Below are 15748 nucleotides of genomic sequence, written 5' to 3' on the forward strand. Positions count from 1 at the left end.
TCTAACAAATTAATATTGCGAGGGGCTACTCTTGGGGGCCTTCGGTTTCCGAAGGTCCTCAAAAACATGATTTAACAATGTTTCTGAAGTATATTAACAGGTATCTTCGGACTCGAATCAGAGCCACAGTATGAAGAAGCACAAAGAACACGAAGGTTAGCGCAGAGCCGAAGCTGTGTGTAGAAGAGCTTCGGGATAACGGCGGAAAAGGAAACCGACTTAAAGATGAAAAACCAGATTAGACCTCGAAGAATTATCATAGAGTTATTGATAAATGTAAAGGGCATTAATGTAATTTTGCATGGGCTGCGACCCGTGCCTATAAATAGATGAACAGTATCCCCATACTGTTCACGCTGACTTGACATTCACTTTTGTGCCACACTTGTACTTTCTCTCCTTCAAGCCGAAGGTACATTTGTAACTTGTCTTTGTCTACATAAGTAATATAAATAAAAGTATATTAATAATAATGTTTACAGAAATCATATTACCTTCTGTATTTTGTTTGAATATTCTTCATTCTTTATTACAATTATGAAGGTACGTCTTTCATGACCTTCGTCCTAAATTCATTATATCCGAAGGGAAATAATGGTTAGGAGGACGAAGGGCTTTTGGTATTTAACATTTTATGTTGCCTTGTTCTTGATTCATAGCATTTGAGAACAAGTCTCCAACAGTTCGTTCCCCCAGATACAGGCGTACTCTTGGATCCCTGAAGACATGACGGACGCAAGGACGGACCCCAAACGAGGAGATGCCTAGAAGGACCGATGAACATGAGGAGGACCCAGAGGCCGGAGCCCCACCGCCAAGCCAAGACTTAGCTAGGACTCCACCACCATGAATAAGAGACTTGGGAGCCTCTCCTACCTCTTTGGCCCGCTTGTAACCCCTACTACGAGCTTTGATCATCAATGGTGCCGATAGTGCAAGCCTCCAATGACCGGAAGTAGGGACGTTGTGCCTAAACCAGTATAAATCTTGCGCCCATTGCGCCCACCGTCTGGAGCCTAGAACGCGCACAACAAATTTACTTATTGGAGTGAGGTTCGAAACTGCGACACCAAATGTCTTTGATTTTAGTTAATCTCATCTATTCACCCTCTAGCCGGTGTCCTTGATCCTACAGGCCCTCATCCCTCATGTTTCATCAAAAAACTATTTGTCCATGACTTTTAGACTAGACTAGGAAAAATACTACTTTTTGTAATATACTATAATTATTGAATGTCCCCCAAGTGCAATAGTGTGTACAAACTACAATACCTTATGGTGTATAGATTGGTTATTGCTTGCCCAAATTCTACCCTTATATTTGATAATAGTTTGATCTTGGGTGAAGTGACCAAAGGTATTTTGCACTGCTAGGGTGGGAATAATCTTAACGGTGTGAGGGTCTATAGTATATGCATCTACTGGAGTCTTGAAGACAAACTAAATGCAAAGTAGACATAGCTAGAACTTCTTGGCATGGGCTATTAGAAACTCTTGAGAGAGATCAACAACTCTATTTTTAACACCTTGTGCAAATCTTGTACCTCATATGCAATAATTTAGTCAAGGCCTTATGCTACCATGGGGTAATGAGTCATTATTCATCTAAGTTAACCAAACTTCTTTAGTTGGTCTTGAGTGAACTCATTATGCTGAACATAAGCTCTCTAGTTATCAATGACCAAAAGAATGGCTAAACACACATTTCATAAGCTGATAGGTCCTGATTCTTAGCCTATAATGCTTTGCTAACATTAGCTGTTAGATGGCTTCTTGTTGTAGAACTACATCAATTCCTTGATCCAAGGCATTTGTCTCAATGACAAAAGGCTCATACAAGTCTAGCAAAGCTAACATAGGAAATATAGTCAAAGCACACTTGAAGTCCTAAAAAGAGTCTTCCTGTGCATGTGTCCAAATTAGCATTGAACCCTTCTTTAATAAGCTGGTAAGTGGTTTGCTGATGGCACCAAAGTCTTGGACAAACTTTATATAGTAACAATCTAACCCTAGTAAGCTCGTAACCTCCTTGATAGTTGTGGGAGTAGGTCAATTCTTGACTATAGCAGCCTCATCAGGATCTGTTGCAACCCCTTAGCATTGATTACATGACCCAATTATGTTAATTCCCTTTAAGCAATAGAGCATTTGGAGAGTTTGACCTTGAACTAGTGTTTGTGAAGTATAGAGAACACTTGCCTAATGTGGATCAAGCGATTTTCCTAAGTCTTGCTATAAATCAATATATCATTAATGAAAGCCACAATAAAAATTCTTAACACTAGATTTAACACTATCTTCATTTCATGTTGAAATGTGGTAGGTAAATTAGTGACACCATATGTCATAACCTTTTAATCATAATGACCACTCTTGTTTGCATTGTAGTATTGATTTTATCATCTTCGACCAATAGTATCTAGTCGAAGCCAAATGACATATCAAAGTAAATAAACATATAGCCCCTACTAACTCATTCAATAGTTCATCTATTACAGGAAGTGGAAACTTAGTATTCACAATCAAAGCATTTAATCTTCTGTAGTCAACATAGGTGTCAATCTCCAATTTTTTCCTCATCAAGAATACTTGGGTGGCATAATGACTATTACGTTTCTAGATCCACCAATTTGCCAGTAATTATTGGTCTGTGCTGAGTTATATATATCTATAAGGTCTGAGTCTTAATGGTTGCACTTAAGGAATAAGAGAGATGGTATAGACAAATGCTCTCTTGGGTGGCAACCCACTAGGAGGAATGAAAAGAATTGAGAACTCAACAACCAATAGTTGTACCTTATCGGGCCGAGTTATCATAGGTTGTCCATGATCTACTATTTGCAACTCTAGCATACACCATAATTTTTCTTGGTTTTCTGACACTTCTAGGTATGGTTTGCTAATCAGTTCACAATGCTAGGCTTTAAAGGTGATACTGAAAGTCACCTAGAGGGGGTGAATAGGAGAAACATAAAATTTAACTCAAAACAATGCAAAACTTGATCCAAGATATTTAATCTTAAGTATTAGAACAAGATGGTTAGTCTGGGGTGCAACACTTTCAATTTGTTGCTAATTAAAAGGCGTACAATATGATCTTAGCAACAACATGAACAATAAGCCAAGTATGAACTTAGAAATAAAGGTATAAAACAAATTACAAAAGAAAAGCACAAAGACATGATAATTTGTTTACCAAAGTTTGGTTTCCAAACAAAACCTACGTCTCTGTTGAGGAGTCCGCAAAGGACATGGTCTCTCTCAACCCTTTCCTCACTCAAGTGATCACCAAGGTCAAACTTGAGTCCCTTTATCTTTTCTCATGTGTGATACGAGTCTCGCAAGGCTCTTGCCCGCTTTACAAACTCAATGGGAATTTAGCTCCAAGGCTCAAGATCATATATAACACAACCCACAAATGCTACGCACGCAAGTGCTCTCTCACTAAATGCTCAAAGCAAGGCTATCTCTAAGCTCACTACTTAATTTTGTGGCACTTGGATCACTTTGAAGCTTGGGAGTGCTGCTCTAGTGTATGTGAGTGCAGGTTCATAAGAGTCAAATTGAGGTATTCAATGCAATAAATGGCCTAAATCAAGGCTTGGAAGGGCATATTTTGGATGAAATGATTTTTGAGGGGTTCATGAGATTGGATAAGTGAGAGCACCTAGATGGGTGTGAATAGGTGATCCTGTGAAACTTAAACTTTAATGCCACAAAACTTGGTTAGGAGTTAGCACAATAAAGCCAAGTGGCTAGATAAGAGTCTTTGCAAGACACGATAACCACAAGAAGATCAATCATAGATAGACACAGTGGTTTATCCCGTGGTTCGGCCAAGTTCAACACTTGCCTACTCCACGTTGTGGCGTCCCAACGGACGAGGGTTGCAATAAGCCCCTCTCAAGCGGTCCAAAGACCCACTTGAATACCACGGTGTTTTGCTTTGCTTTACTATATCCCGTTTGCGAGGAATCTCCACAACTTGGAGCCTCTCGCCCTTACACTTTGAAGTTCACAAAGAAGAACGGAGTAAGGGAGGGATGAGCAACACACACAAGACACGAAATCAGAGTATCAACACGCACACAAGTCGCAACAAGAGCTCACAACACAACCCGGCGAGTTCACAACTCAAATGAAGCTCTAGTTGCTATCACAAAGAATCAAATGCACGGAATCGAAGTCTTGGTGCTTAGGAATGCTTAGAGAATGCTTGGTGTGCTCCTCCATGCGCCTAGGGGTCCCTTTTATAGCCCCAATGCAGCTAGGAGCCGTTGAGTGCATTCCAGGAAGGCAATTCTTGCCTTCTATCGCCTGGCGCACCGGACAGTCCGGTGCACCATCGGACACTGTCCGGTGCGGATTTCTTTCCTTCTTTGGCGAAGCCGACCGTTGGCGCTTTGGAGCCGTTGGCGCACTAGACACTGTCCGGTGCCCCCTTCCGACCGTTGGCTCGGCCACGTGTCTCGCGCGGATCGCGCGACCGACCGTTGGCTCACCGGACAGTCCGGTGCACACCGGACAGTCCGGTGAATTATAGCCGTACGCCGTTAATCACTTCCCGAGAGCAGTAAGTTCGCTTGAGCCAGCCTGGCGCACCGGACACTGTCTGGTGCACCACCGGACACTGTCCGGTGCACCCAGACAGAGCTGACTTTGGCTGAACAAAGCCATCTTTAATTTCAACTTGATTTTTCCTGTTTCCAGCACTTAGACACAATACATTAGTCTCTAAAACAATGTACTAAGTCTGAGAAACATACCTTTATACTTGATTTGTACTTTGTCCACCATTTAACACTTAGGCACTTGTGTTGGACACTAAATCACCAAAATACTTAGAAATGGCCCAAGGGCACATTTCCCTTTCAATCTCCCCCTTTTTGGTGATTTATGCCAACACAACATAAAGCAAGTAGAACAAGTGCAAAATCAATTCAAATAAGAACTCAAAATTGTTTTGATTCAAATTTGACATATATGGATCATTCTTTGCTACCACTTGGTTTGTTTTTGCAAATCAAACTCAATTTCCTATCTCTAAGTCAAACACACATGTTGAAACATAAAGAGAGATATTTTACGACAAATTGATCAAGGATTCAAAAACTCCCCCTTTTTCCATAATTAAGCCTTCTCCCCACAAGAGACCAACTTTTGACAAAAAGAGACAATAAGAGAATTTTGACAAACAACAACTCAAAAGCTCTATTCTACTATTTTCAAAATCCTCAAGTGGTAGCTGATCCATTTCTTGCTTTAGCCTTATTTTCTCCCCCTTTGGCATCAAGCACCAAAACGGGATCAATTTTGGCCCTTTAACCCCATTGCCTCACCAAAATCTTCAGCTAAGAGTAAAAAGGCAATAAGAGTACAAAGATGAACTTGGAATAAGTTACTATTTCATCAAAGTGCAGTGGAAGTCTTGCATGGTCCAAGTCCACCTTTTCCATTTCAAACCTCCTTTGAGACTAAATTAAGCAAACTCAAGCACACAGTTAGTCTCAAAGGGTCAAGTTGTAGCACATCTCCCCCTAAATTTGTGCATCACTTGCAAATGGACTTGTGAGGTCCGGGGAGTGCTTGTACAACTTGAGCACCATAAATAAACACCAAATTGCATATGGAACATGATCAAAGCATAAGACACATGTATGCTATAAATCAATCCAAGTTCCGCGAATCTAAGACATTTAGCTCACTACGCAACTTGCAAAAGGTCTGCTCATCTAAAGGCTTGGTAAAGATATCGGCTGGCTGGTTCACGGAGCTAACATGAAACACTTCGATATCTCCCTTTTGCTGGTGGTCTCTCAAAAAGTGATGCCGGATGTCTATGTGCTTTGTGCGGCTATGTTCAATAGGATTATCCACCATGCGGATAGCACTCTCATTATCACATAGGAGTGGGACTTTGCTCAGATTGTAGCCAAAGTCCCTGAGGGTTTGCCTCATCCAAAGTAGTTGCGCGCAACACTGTCTTGCGGCGACATACTCGGCCTCAGCGGTGGATAGGGCAACGGAAGTTTGTTTCTTAGAACTCCAAGACACCAGGGACCTTCCTAAGAATTGGCACGTCCCCGATGTACTCTTCCTATCGACCTTACATCCAGCATAGTCGGAGTCTGAATATCCAATCAAGTCAAAGGTAGACCCCTTTGGATACCAGATCCCGAAGCAAGGCGTAGCGACTAAATATCTAAGAATTCGCTTCACCGCCACTAAGTGACATTCCCTTGGATCGGATTGAAATCTAGCACACATGCATACACTAAGCATAATATCCGGTCTACTAGCACATAAATAAAGTAAAGACCCTATCATAGACCGGTATGCCTTTTGATCAACGGACTTACCTCCTTTGTTGAGGTCGGTGTGTCCGTCGGTTCCCATTGGAGTCTTTGCGGGCTTGGCGTCCTTCATCCCAAACCGCTTGATCAAGTCTTGCGTGTACTTCGTTTGGGAGATGAAGGTCCCATCCTTGAGTTGCCTCACTTGGAACCCAAGGAAATAGCTTAACTCGCCCATCATCGACATCTCAAACTTTTGAGTCATCACCCTGCTAAACTCTTCACAAGACTTTTGATTAGTAGAACCAAATATTATGTCATCGACATAAATTTGGCACACAAAAAAATCACCATCACAAGTCGGCAACGTATCCTGTGTAAAAGGTTCTCGTGTGTAAACATGCTAAAACGCCTTAACAACCTTTGGATCCAGAATCAAAGGCTAATTTTAATCCCACCTAACCGCCACCGCACCAGATTACCAGGAGGGGGTTCTTTAGAAAAAACACAAGATTATCAGGTGGGATTAATATTAGCCTTTGATTCTGGATCCAAAGGTTGTTAAGGCGTTTTAGCATGTTTACACACGAGAACCTTTTACACAGGATACGTTGCCTCACAAGTCTTAGTAAAAAGAGTTGGATCGGCTTTCCCAACCTTGAAAGCATTAGCAATTAAAAAGTCTCTAAGGCATTCATACCATGCTCTTGGGGCTTGCTTAAGTCCATAGAGCGCCTTAGAGAGCTTACACACGTGGTTGGGGTACCGTTCATCCTCGAAGCCAGGGGGTTGCTCCATGTACACCTCCTCCTTGATTGGCCCGTTGAGGAAAGCGCTCTTCACATCCATTTGGAACAACCTGAAAGAGTGGTGAGCGACATATGCTAGCAAAATGCGAATGGACTCTAGCCTAGCCACAGGAGCAAAAGTCTCCTCAAAGTCCAAACCTGCGACTTGGGCATAACCTTTTGCCACAATTCTAGCCTTGTTCCTTGTCACCACCCCGTGCTCGTCTTGTTTGTTGCGAAACACCCACTTGGTTCCCACAACATTTTGCTTGGGACGAGGCACCAGTGTCCAAACTTCATTTCTCTTGAAGTTATTGAGCTCCTCTTGCATGGCCAACACCCAGTCCGGATCTAGCAAGGCCTCCTCTACCCTGAAAGGCTCAATAGAAGAGACAAAGGAGTAATGCTCACAAAAATTAACTAATCGAGATCGAGTAGTTACTCCTTTGCTAATGTCACCCAAAATTTGGTCGACGGGATGATCCCTTTGAATCATCGCTCGGACTTGAGCTGGAGGTGCCGGATGAGCTTCTTCCTCCATTACTTGATCATCTTGTGCTCCCCCTTGATCACGCGCCTCCTCTTGATGAACCTGTTCATCTTCTTGAGTTGGGGGATGCACCATTGTTGAGGAAGAAGGTTGATCTTGCTCCTTTTGTTCCATTGGTCTCACATCTCTAATCGCCATGGTGCGCATTGCGGCCGTTGGAACGTCTTCTTCATCTACATCATCAAGATCAACAACTTGCTCTCTTGGAGAGCCATTAGTCTCATCAAATACAACGTCGCTAGAGACTTCAACCAAACCCGATGATTTGTTGAAGACTCTATACGCCTTTGTATTTGAGTCATAACCTAACAAAAACCCTTCTACGGCTTTGGGAGCAAATTTGGAAAATTCCTACCCTTCTTCACTAGAATGTAGCATTTACTCCCAAAAACTCGAAAATACGAAACATTGGGTTTGTTACCGGTTAGTAGCTCATACGAAGTCTTCTTGAGGAGGCGATGAAGGTAGACCCGGTTGACGGCGTGGCAAGCCGTGTTCACGGCTTCCGACCAAAAGCGCTCGGGGGTCTTTGTTGGGGACTTGTTTCAAGCACTTCAAGAGTTAAGAACAAGGCAACATAGAAAATGTTAATCGTTAATGTCCTTCGTCCTCCGAAGCATTATCTCCCTTAGGATGTAATGACTTGCGGACGAAGGTTATGAAGGACATACCTTCATAAACTCATCAGACAATGACGAAGGTGATAAAATATAAATAATATAAAAGAAAACATGAACAATCATTTATTATTGAGCATAAATAAAAATATTATTGAATCACAAGTGTACCTTCAATCGGAAGGAAATGACAATACAAGTGTGACGCAAAAAGCGAATGCCAAGTCAGCGTGAACAGTACAGGGATACTGTTCACCTATTTATAGGCACGGGACACAGCCCTTACAAAATTACATTCATGCCCTTTACATTTGATAATAATTCTATAGTAGTCTACCGAGGTCTGAATAGCCTTTTCATCTTTAAGTCGGTTCCACTCTTTGCTGTCACGCCGAAGCTTTCCTGCTCACACCTTCGGCTCTGTATCAACCTTCGTATTATTCCGGTTTACAGCAACGCCGACTTGTCCGAGGATACCTGTTCACACATTGTACTCCAGAAATACTGTTAAATCCTGTTTTTGAGGACCTTCGGATGCCGAAGGTCCCCAACAGTAGCCCCTCGCAATATTAATTTGTTTATAATAACGAATTCAGATTGCGACCTGGACGAAGGCTTTACGCCGAAGGTCCGAAAAAACACCTTCCCTTTGCTAGAATAGCAACATTCACTGACAAGCGGGGTCTTTGAATTTTCAACGCACCGAGCGCATAAATACGGCCATACCGCAAACTCATTTAGCACGCTTTCTGGCCAACCACTCCCGCTTACTCAATTTTTAGCTCTTGTGCACTGTGATTTGCTAAGCTTTTAGCTTTGAAGCTTCGGATTTGAAAACAGTTTTTTAGTATTTCCGAAGATGTCTGAAGCTGCTAAGAAGGCTGCTGCTGAGATGAAGCTGAGTCTTGATGAAGAGAAGAACTTGGGGTTTCTTATAGCGATGTCGAAGACCAACACAGAAAAAATCACCAAGGAGATTCTGGAAGGTCTGTCTGAAGATACTGGTGACAGTGACAGTTATGATGTAGAAAGCGGTGGGGAAGAGTCCGAAGATCGGCCATGGCGGCCAAGTCACGCGGTTTTCGGGAAAACCACCATTAAGCAGAGTCATATTGATAATATGAGGGGCCGATATTTTCAAGATATATCTATTGTGAGAGCTGATGCTGGAGAAAAAACTTCTCCCACCCCCGAAGAAGATGAAGTCGTAATCTTCCGAAGCTTTCTTAAGGCTGGGCTTCGATTCCCCCTGAGCAACTTTGTTGTTGAAGTTCTGAAAACATTTCAAATCTACCTTCATCAAATTACTCCCGAAGCTATCATAAGAATGGGGATGTTTGTCTGGGCTGCGAGAAGCCAAGGTTTAGAACCAAATGCCAAAAGCTTTTGCAACATTCATGAGTTGTTATATGAGACGAAGCCCTGGGGGAAAGAACAATATCACAACAACTTTGGGTGTTACAGCTTCGTTGCTCGCTCCGGGTCAAGCTGCCCTGTGCCGACCTTTCGGAAGAGATGGCCCGGAGCCTGGATGACTGAATGGTTCTATGTAAAGAATGACCTAACAACGCAAGAAGATGTCAAGAGTATCATTATGCGCCCCATCTGGCAACGCTTCGGACTTCGAAGGCCGAAGGTTAAAATGGATGAAGCAGCCGAGGAATGCCAAAGAGCCTTCGGCGTAGTCTGCTCTTTTATTGGGACAAGGGACTTGATTCAAGAACACATTGCCTTCAGGGTGTGGCCACTTGCAGGAAAGTGGGAAATGCCGAAGGAGACCATCAAGGAGTCCGACGAAGGCGGACTGGTCAGACTAAAATACACATTCAAATACGGGGATAAATTTGTTGAACCTGATGACGACTGGTTGAAAAGCATTGAAACATTAAGTGACGAACTGCTTGGGGCATATTCGAAGGTCGAGAACACTGCATTATCAGCAGCCTTCGGAGGCCGAAAGAAGAAAAGACTCAACCGGGTATTTGACGCAGTTGGGTTTGTCTACCCTGACTATCACTATCCGGTGTTGGGTCGCAAAAGAAAGAATACTTCTTCTGCAACAGAAACTACCACAAGTGCCACTAATGAGCCAGCGCCGCAAAGGAAAAAGATGAAGGTGCTCACCCACCGAGCGCGCTTTATTGAGCCGGCCACAGTGCCAGAATTCATTGGTGAAGTTTCCTTGGCCTCTGAAGCTACAGAACCAGCTCCAGTGCCGAAGATAGAAGAGAAATATGAAGCGCCTTTAGCAGAGAAGGCGGAAAAATCGAGAATTGAAGGACAAAAAATATTGGAAATCTTAAGTCCTTCAGCGAATGCTGAAACAAGAAAAATCCAAAAGGGCCCATTGGTGACCCCAAAAAGAAAAAGAATGGTGAACGTACTAGATGTCTTGGAGACAATTATGTCTTCAAGCACAACTCCAAAGAAGACTGTTGAACTTGCTGAAGCGTCTACTGAAACTTCGAAGCAACAAGCTGAAGCTGAAGCTGGGCCTTCAGAGCCCACCAAGGAACAATCTTTGGAAACCGAAAAAACATCAGAACCAGTTTTGGTTGAGAAGATTGACACTGCCGTCCCCGAAGCTCCTGCCAGCACATGCGATTATATCATACGACATGCTTCGGGGAAAAAATTATCTGAAGAAGAGACTTATGAAGCCAATCACTATGCCAAAGAGTTAAAATATCCAAAGGGAGCAGTGGTGTTCAATGGGACAAATGAGGATGACTTCCTATACTGCCTTCCTGATAACAAAGAATTATCTGTCTGCCGAGAGATGGCTAGAAGTATGGGGTTCCCGAAGCTCGAAGCTGGATTATGTGCTATGACGAAGGAGGATCTCGCGGACAGTCTTGCGTATAACAGCCTAAAGGTATGGGAATTAGACGTTTTGAAATTGATAGGTGTCAATACGTAATTCATTCTTTTATTCTTATACCAAGTCTTTATATATAGGGCTTAATCCTAAGCAACGCATTAAGAGCACAAAAGAGTGCCGAAGATGAGAGCTATGAAATTGCGTTCAACAACCTTCGGTCAGAAGTTATTAAACTGAGAAACGAAGCTCTGGAAAAGGATAAAATTTTGCTTACATTGATAGACAAGGTAAAAAAGGACGAAGCTGCCTCAAAGATCCAGGCCGAAGCCCAAAAACGTGAGATTAAAGATCTTCAGAAACAGCTGGCTAGAGCTAAAGAGGAACGTGCGCTTGAAGAAACAAAACGAGAGCTTAGTGATCAGTTGGTTAATTATTTAGAGTTAAGTACTCAGGAGCTTCGTGCATCCCAGAGGAAATGCTATGTTAAATCTATAGAATGCGTCAAAAAGATAAAATCCAGCTTCGCCAGCGTTGGCGCATTTTCTAGTGAAGAAAGCTTCTCCAGAGGCAATCCCGAAGGTCCATTGGAATGGATTAGTCATGAAGCAGAAGCTTTCGAGGAAATCCTGAGCAGCCGCGGTGATATCTGCGCATTTTCGGGCGCCAGAGGAATTGCTACTGTTCTAGAGAAGAAAGGTTGTGATCATATTAAGCTGCTTGCGCAATCCGAAGCCACTTTATCCGCTGAAGATATTAAAGACCCCTCGACCGAAGCTAGCCAAGTTGGTGGAAAATTTTTCACCGACGTCTGGGATAATGGTGGCCGAGAAATGGCAGGAGAAATTATTCAAAGAAGTGAAAAGGGCATTCACGATGCTAGAGAAGTGGCTAAGGCTGCCGAAAAGAGCGCAGAGCCCGAAGGTCAATTAGGTATTAATTAATAGTTTGTATCGTGTTGTAATTTTTATTTCAAACTTCGTTCGCGGTTTGTAATAGTAATGCAAAAATATTCTCTTCCCTCAGAACCTGCTGGATCGTTTGCTGACCCTCACACAAAAGGGGATGACGAAATTAAACAAATGGCCGAAACTATCATGGATAAAGTTGTTGAACAGCTTCTAAATGAGGCTGCCGAAGTAATATTAAGAGAAGACTAGGTGTTATTAAGAAAAACAGTTGAAGTGTGATTTATGTAATATTTGGTACATTTGAATGTAATATACAAGTCTCTGTTCATTATTCAATTCTTTACGATGCATGAAACTTTACATACGTACCGCTTTTGAGCCTTCGGCGAAAAAACACCTTCCCTTCTTTTCATGCTTCGTGAAGAAAAATTTTTATGTACAACAATGTCCATAGTGCTCAGATGAAGAATATCCAAGCTTCGTGAAAACATTCTCCGAAGCTATACTCCGAAGATGAAGATTGTGTCTCCTTGTGACTTAACACGATTTTCACTCTTTCAAAGCATACTTCCGAAGATCAATATTGTGTCCCCTTCTTGTGCCATATGCAACATGATGTATGATGCTTATGCTATGCAAAATGATGTGATGATGTTATGTTACGTAGATGACATTTGTTCCGAAAGATACACACATATCCCCACACAATATTTTTGTATCAGCGCTGATTCTTCGCTGTAAGCTCTGCATTCCCTTAGGAACGTCTTTGGAGCTTCTTCGCCTTTTACTTAGGCGGTATAAGCTCTGCATTCCCTTAGGAACGTCTTTGGAGCTTCTTCGCCTTTTACTTAGGCGGTATCAGCATTGACTTTTCGCTGTATGCTCTGCATTCCCTTAGGAACGTCTTTGGAGCAAAAAACTTACACTGCGCTCCCTTTGGAACGGCTTTTTGTAACTTCAGCAACTTACTCTGCGTTCTTTAGAACGACTTTTTGTTACTTCGAAGGATTTTTAATAATTCGAAGGTCCTCCGCAAACTTTCAAGCTTCAGCAACTTAAGCCTTCGGAGAAAATAGATTTCCCTTATGACCAACCACAAAACCATTACATGAAAATCGAAATGTTCTTTATTATACAGAAAATAGAACTAAATGGAAAAGACTGCTATCAAGGTAGGATACTTGTCAATAAATGTGCTTTGACTCCGGCACGGTGCTGTTGACTGTACGAGCTTCGGACTGCTCTCTGAAGTCCCTTTGGTGTGGAGCATATTGGCTCCCTTCTGGCTGTTGGCCTTGTTGCAGCGGTGGTGGAGGTGGAGGTTGTTGCCAGGAAGCTTGAGGTTGACTTGCCGAAGCAACAGAAACTGCAGGGTAGTTACCTACGTATTCTGGGATGTAAGGCACATGGCACGAAGCAGTATGCATGACCTGCTTCGGCTGAGCGTGTTGTGCTGCAGCTTCGGCTATCTCCTTTTGCTTTTGGATGGTAACATGGCACATCCTGGTGGTATGGCCCTTGTTTTCACCGCAAAACAAGCAAAATATTCTCCTTGGTTGATCTCCAAATCTTCCGCCAAAGCCCCTGGCGCCTCTTCCTCTTGGAGCTGGTGGCCGGAAGAAGCTTTGTTGTTGCCCCGAAGCCTGTGAGGAGGGCTGCGGCCTGTGCTGCTGATTCCCCTTATCATCACTTTGAGTAGAGTTATGGATGGACCTGACATGCCTCGGATAGAATCTTCCTCCGAAGCCCCTGGTCATCTCAGAAAATCTGAAAGCCTCCTCCCTTCTTTGGCGAAAATCATTGTCGGCACGAATGTACTCGTCCATCTTTTGGAGCAGCTTCTCCAGAGTCTGAGGGGGCTTCCTAGCAAAATATTGAGCTGCAGGTCCAGGACGAAGCCCCTTGATCATGGCCTCGATGACAATTTCATTGGGCACCGTTGGTGCCTGCGCCCTCAAACGCAAGAACCTTCTGACATACGCCTGAAGGTATTCTTCATGATCCTGAGTGCACTGGAACAAGGCTTGAGCAGTGACCGGCTTCGTCTGAAACCCTTGAAAGCTGGTTAACAACATATCCTTCAGCTTCTGCCATGAAGTGATTGTTCCTGGTCGAAGGGAGGAATACCAGGTCTGAGCAACACTCCTGACAGCCATAACAAAAGATTTTGCCATGACTGCAGCATTGCCACCATACGAAGACACTGTCGCTTCGTAGCTCATCAAGAACTGCTTCGGGTCTGAATGGCCGTCGAAGATGGGAAGTTGGGGTGGCTTATAGGACGGGGGCCAAGGTGTAGCCTGCAGTTCAGCGGACAGAGGAGAAGCATCATCGAAAACAAAATTTCCCTGATGGAAATTGTCATACCAGTCATCTTCGTTGACGAAGCCCTCCTGATGAAGGTCTTTCTGCTGAGGCCTTCGGTTCTGCTCATCGTGAGAAAGATGGCGAACTTCCTCAGAGGCTTCGTCTATCTGCCTTTGCAACTCAGCTAGTCGGGCCATCTTCTCCTTCTTCCTCTGCACCTGTTGATGTAGCATCTCCATATCCCTGATTTCTTGGTCTAGCTCATCCTCCTGAAGCGTCGGGCTGACGGCCTTCCTCTTCTGGCTTCGGGCCTCCCGAAGAGAGACAGTTTCCTGGTTAGGGTCCAGCGGTTGCAGAGCTGCAGCCCCAGTCGCTGAAGCTTTCTTCGGTGCCATAGCAAGGGTCTATGGCCTCCGAAGGTGTTCAAAAAACTCGAAGTGGAAGTGAGTTCACCGGAGGTGGGCGCCAATGTTGGGGACTTGTTCTCAAGCACTTCAAGAGTTAAGAACAAGGCAACATAGAAAATGTTAATCGTTAATGTCCTTCGTCCTCCGAAGCATTATCTCCCTTAGGATGTAATGACTTGCGGACGAAGGTTATGAAGGACATACCTTCATAAACTCATCAGACAATGACGAAGGTGATAAAATATAAATAATATAAAAGAAAACATGAACAATCATTTATTATTGAGCATAAATAAAAATATTATTGAATCACAAGTGTACCTTCAATCGGAAGGAAATGACAATACAAGTGTGACGCAAAAAGCGAATGCCAAGTCAGCGTGAACAGTACAGGGATACTGTTCACCTATTTATAGGCACGGGACACAGCCCTTACAAAATTACATTCATGCCCTTTACATTTGATAATAATTCTATAGTAGTCTACCGAGGTCTGAATAGCCTTTTCATCTTTAAGTCGGTTCCACTCTTTGCTGTCACGCCGAAGCTTTCCTGCTCACACCTTCGGCTCTGTATCAACCTTCGTATTATTCCGGTTTACAGCAACGCCGACTTGTCCGAGGATACCTGTTCACACATTGTACTCCAGAAATACTGTTAAATCCTGTTTTTGAGGACCTTCGGATGCCGAAGGTCCCCAACAGTCTTGAACTCTCCAAGCATCGTCCTCGCCATGTCTATAAGCGTCCTGTTCTTCCTCTCTACCACACCATTTTGCTGTGGTATGTAGGGAGCGGAGAACTCGTGCTTGATTCCTTCCTCCTCAAGATACTCCTCCACTTGAAGGTTCTTGAATTCGGATCCATTGTCGCTCCTTATCTTCTTCACCTTGAGCTCAAACTCGTTTTGAGCTCTCCTTAGGAAGCGCTTGAGGGTCCCTTGGGTTTCAGATTTATCCTGCAAGAAGAATACCCAAGTGAAGCGGGAAAAATCATCAACTATAACAAGACCATACTTACTTCCTCCTATGCTTAGATAGGCGACGGGTCCAAAGAGG

This window comes from Zea mays, chromosome 2, assembly GCF_902167145.1.
Source record: "Zea mays cultivar B73 chromosome 2, Zm-B73-REFERENCE-NAM-5.0, whole genome shotgun sequence".
Classification (NCBI taxonomy): Eukaryota; Viridiplantae; Streptophyta; class Magnoliopsida; order Poales; family Poaceae; genus Zea; species Zea mays.